The following is a 6,000-nucleotide window of genomic DNA, read 5'->3' as shown; positions in this document are numbered from 1 at the left end:
ACTTGGTCATTTTCCTTGTACTCTTCTATATTTATAAGTAACCGCAAGTCTCTTCAAAAATCATCTCTGTCTTTTTTAGCGATATATTTAAAGTTCAACCCATTAAAAATTAATGTTAACTTATCGTATTTTTAATGTCTGCTTACACTATCTTTAACGCCTACTTATTGTATCTTTAATGTCTACTTTTAATATCTTAAATGTCTACTTATATTATTTTTAATACTTACTTAAAATATTTTAAAAATATATATGATGGACCGGCCCAATTAGAGATGGTTTCTCAAAGAAACCGTCTCTCACAAGAATTGGTATAAATAAATCATCATTATTATCGTACCCCATGTATATTGCTCATAAAAACTATAATCAGATTCTAGGCCTTAGGGAGCCGCGAGGGATGAAAATGCCAACATATACTCATAACGAACAATATGGCCAAAAAATTCCTCACCTTGAGAAAGACGCTCTACGTATGGCAACTCTTACGATTTACGAATATCAGGCATATTCAGTATTATACTATTATTGGCATTGTGATTTTTGGTTTTTTATCTTTAAAGTCACATGATATATATTTATAATGAATAAAAAATTAGTCAAATTTATTAAAAATACGATAATTATGAAAAATGAAAACTAAAACGTAAACATTATATTTTTCTAGTTTTCTATTTTTTGGTTTTTAATTTTAAAAATAATCGAAAACAAAAGCATTTACGAATGCCCCCAAAACTCTTTGAAGAACTTATAAAAATTTGGTTGGTATTAAACAGAGTAGGTCAAAATATTAAGCAATTTTTATATGATATTGTTAAACAGACATATCCGTACAAGGAGTTCTAATTTTTAAAATAAAAATGTTATTATTCAATATGTCAATTTAACATCCAAAATAACATGTTAAATATCAAATAATTATAAATAAGTATTTAAACTATGTAAATAGTTGTTTTAATTGATTTAATTAGACTATTTAATTAAATTTAAAACTATCTTGCAATAAGATGGTATTAGATAAGAATTGGTGCAAAACATTTGAATCAATAAGAGAATGAAATAGTAATAGTAATTGGATTAAAAAGCTATTAGATGTGTGGATGAAAGTTATTTTTAGATTTAGGATATGTTAAGAATCTCTACATGTAAGAGGGATTAATCCTTTACAAAAATAAATGGGTAATCCTTAGCTCTATCATCTAGTATAGGGATGGTCATGGGGCAGGTCTGGCCAGACCCGGACCCGAACCCTTTTATTTTTTTGGATCCAGACCCGGATTCGGACCATAAGGGTCTAGAATTTTCAGACCCAGATCCGGACCCTACGGATCTGACATGGTCTAGGGTCCTTAATGGGTCTTATACAAAGCCTCTTTGATTTGTCAAAATTGAACCTTTTTCGAGTTTTATTGTATTTTTGTAAGCAACTTATTATCGTATTACAAACACTTGTTCGAGTCCATAAAATTCAAATACAAAATAATTACTAGAACGTAAAAACACTTATCTAAATTCATAATTAAAAAATCAAATATAAAAGACTAAATGAGAAACATAGTTTATATTCCATAACATTAAAAATTAAAAATTACAAAGAGAAATTAGGGTTACCGGAGTAGTGGAGTTTAGGGCTTTAGGCTTTATTTACTGCTTTAGTTTAGGCTTTAGGAAAAAACATGTTTTCAACTTTTCATTATATTAGAAATAAATTAAGAAATTAGAAATTTAAAATATAAAATTTAAAAGTTTAGGGTCCGGGTCCGGGTCTTCACCTTAGGACCCGAATCCGGACCCGTCAAATTTTTTTAAGATCTAGACCCGGATCCGGATCCGATGGGTCTAAAAAAATTAAGATCCAGACCCTTAAAAAATAGGCAGGTCCAACAAAGTCCTGGACCCATGACCATCCGTAATCTAGTAAATTCACAATTTTTAAGGGATTGTAAGATTTTTAAAAAAAAACAAGGAGAGTTTGGCACATTACTTTTATTTTTATTTTATTTTATTTTATTATTGATTGAGTTGACTTATTTGATGGGCTTGTAACATCAAAATGTTGATAATTGATGGATGGATGTTTGTTGTTGGTTTATTCAATCAACTAATAGCATTGGCTTGTAACGTCAAAATGTAATTGTTCATTATGTAGCCATCTATTTTATTTTTGTAAAAGTATGCCCCTCACATCTAAAATATCCTCTCAACTAATTTAAACACACTTCTTCCTCTTAAATATCTCAAAAATTCTATTATATTCGCCTTTTAAAATATTTGGAAAATTTATCTAGAATAAACTAATAATCTTAATTTTTAATTAACATTAAATAATCCCAATTTAGAGATTTTTGTGTTGGAATATATAAAAAAATTAACTAGATGCAGCATGTAAGCTTTATTTTAAAATTTTCGTTTAAAAAAAATAAAAAGAAAAAAATAAAGTAAAAAACATTAATAAACTAATCCACTCCAATAATACTTCCCTTTTCCCGGCCACCAACACTAGCCTCCTCTTAGAGTTGTTCATGGGCGGACTACCCGCCAGACCCGGTCCGTCCGGCTCGAAAAACGGGCGGGCATGGACAGCGTTTTTAAAAAAAAAATTAAGTTTGGACGGGTAATACCCGCCCGCCAAGATAAATGGGCGGGTAGCGACACAAAAAAATACCCGCGGGTATACCCGCCCGCTCGCTTAGTTTAATATATATTAAATTTTTAATAATCAATTATATTAAGTTACCCAAAAGAAAAAATACTTTTTGTTATTCTTTATTATTAAAAGTTGAATATATTTTAAATATTATTATTATTATTATTATTATTATTATTATTATTATTGTATGGGTACTCTCTTAAGGTACATCAAATATGTTTAATTATGGTGAGCCATGTTTAGAAGAAGATGAAGAGGAGGATGAAGATGACGATTGTGCTACCATTGACCAAGTTTTTTGAAACTTTTTATGTATTTTTATATACATGTAATTTAAGTATTTTGAGACTTTTTATGTATTTGGAGTATTTTGGACAATGTATTGTATTTTAATTATTATCAAAACCCAACTTTATATTTTGTATTATATTTTTGATATTTATGTAATAAATACCTGCCTACCCGCGGGTCCCGCCCGCTTTAAAAATGGGCGGGTAGCGACAAAAAATTATGCCCTCAAATGCGGGCGCGGTTTTGTATATTTGTGCCCGCGGGTAGATTTTATAGCAAATACCCGGTCCGCTACCCGCCCAAGCCCGCCCATGAACAGCTCTCACTCTCAGTTGGCAAATAAATATAAATATCTTAATCTAATTTTAGATAAATAAATGGTTTATTATCATTTTTTTTAAAGATTGTAATATGCATTAAATTTCACTCACTTTATTAGAAAGATAACTAGTATATGTCCTGTGTAACGTTAGTTTATTAAGTTATGTAAAAAAATTTATTGAATATAATTGTTTATTTTTCAAAACAAACCGTTAAATTGATCATAACTATATATTACTAATTAAAACGATTATAAGTAAAATAATTCTAGTTCACTGATTAATGTAATATTTTCTATAAAAAATAATTTATACTAATGATAATTTTTCTTTCCTAAATGGATCGATTAATCTAAGTTTAAGGTTTACTATACAAAGGCTAAATTATTGTGCAAACATTATATCAAATTATACGGTATACTCATACACAAACACTTTATTGATGACATGCTCAAAATATATACTTTTATAATTTTCTTTATCATAATTATCATTGTAAAATTATTCTAAATAAGATTTTAGTTATTATTTTGTAAATATTGAAGTTAGCTGAAAAATTAAGTTGACAAATTTTTTAACGTTACATAATTTAAGAGTTTTTAATTATAAGGTTATTTATAGTTAACAACTATTTTATATTCTAATTATTTTTGTATCATGAATAAGGTATAATTAATAGTTTAGTCATTTAATTTACCAAAATCAAAGTTACCCAAAATATTTTTTTCTTAAAAAGGTGTATTTAAAAAATTAAAGGTTTTAGAATTGACTTTCTTCTTACTTTTATTATTCATTAAAAAATAAAGTTTAATTAAAGCTTAAAGTTTCTATATTTAATTACTTAAAATTTAGAAGGGAAAAAATAATGTATAAAAGTGACATGTGTTATATTCTTTTATTGTTTTAGTAGAATGTATGATCTGGAGTCATTTTGGAAAAGTGTCCTATAGAAAAAGAATAACTCAGAAAAAAGAGAGAAAAGTTTGTGAGAATTTTAGAAGAAAATTTTAGTTATAGTTGGGATGTATATGGATTGTGATTTATTTTAGTTTTTTATAGATAGGCATTTAATTTATGTAAGTTATTTTTTTCATAAATTTGATTAAATAAAATTTTTTTATTATTTTCTAAATAATTGTTAACATCTTATCCACACCATGATTTAAAAAAAATAAATGATCCTGACAAGTCAAATTTGTGGGAAAAATGATTGCGGATAAAAGAGAAGCAAAACTTGAAAAATTAAATGTTAAAGACTTTAATTTTTGGAATATGTAAAATAGAGAGTTGATTATAAGGAGATTTTTTCTTATGGTGTGAAACTCAATACTATTATACATTGTTAAGTAATATTGCAATTGAAAATCTATATGCATGCACAAACTAGAAGATTTATTATGGAGATTTGGATGAGAAATATACATGCACCAACTAGAAGATTTCATAGAAAGTGGAAAAGAAAAGATGTTATACAAGCTTAAGAAGAGTTTGTACATATTTTTATTACATAATTTTATTACTTCTTATTTTCTTATTGCTTATATTACTAATTGTAAGATGTATACTAAATTAATACTCCCTATGTTCTTTTTTTATCTTCCACATTACTATGACGGGTAGTTTCAAAAGTTCTTCCACTTTTGAATACATTTTATTTTTAGAAAGTTTTTATCCTACTTTTACCCCTTAAAACTTCCCCTTTTCTTTTAATGTACCCCTTTTCTTTTATTTATAATTATTTTCACACTACTATTTAATTAAAATAATACCCACTACAACCTCATAGTATCAATACAATAATTACTTCACACTACTATTTAATTAAAATAATACCCACTACAATCTAAAGATTCTATCTTCCTTAATATGTGTGAAAAACTCAAAGTGGAAGATCAAAAAAGAACGGAGGGAGTATAATATGCATGATTATAATATTTTTATCACTTCTTCTGTTTTTTAATGACTATAATTAAACAGGATCCAATATTTACCAATTAATCTAATTTTTCAATTTTTTTAAAATATGTAAAAAGAAAATATAGTCAAGTGAGATCTTATACAATTGATTTTAATGCAAAATCTTTATTTTATCAACTTTTTATGATTTTTATTATGTATATTGAAACATATTTAATGTTAAGATAATAAATTGACTAGCTTGAAAACCTAAAAGCGTAGTCTTTTAAAAAACACAGAGAGTACATCATATTCAACAAGAATGGTTGTAGGCCCATTCTAGGTGCCTGACCGCCTATGGTCTCATAAAATGGAGACCTTACATTTTAACTAACTCCTTATAGTTCGTCAGTTAAACGTAACTCAGTTGGTGACATGCCTTTATGTGATATTGTTGATTAAAGTTTTAAAACCTAACAAGCAAGGGTAAAAAAGTATGATTCTATCTTGTTGGGTTTGGCACAATGTATCAATTTTAAATAAAGTGAAAGATTAAATTATGTGGATGAAATTAAAAGAAAATAATAAAATTAATTTTTAAATATTAAAATGAGACTAAATAATAAGTGGAATGATAAAAAAAGATAATGAGACAAATAAAGAAGAACACAAAGAATATAAAGTAGATGACATAAAAAATCTTGAAGTTATATATTAGCTTCCTTGGGAAATAATTATAATTGTAACTGATTGTGATATATTATGCAAAAAAATATAATTATTAGTTGCAAGTTTAATGAAACGGAGAAAGTATGAGATACGGGAAAAACAATAATTAATTTA

Source organism: Amaranthus tricolor, chromosome 2 (assembly GCF_026212465.1).
Source record: "Amaranthus tricolor cultivar Red isolate AtriRed21 chromosome 2, ASM2621246v1, whole genome shotgun sequence".
NCBI classification, from domain to species: Eukaryota; Viridiplantae; Streptophyta; class Magnoliopsida; order Caryophyllales; family Amaranthaceae; genus Amaranthus; species Amaranthus tricolor.
This window is presented reverse-complemented; position numbering follows the sequence as displayed.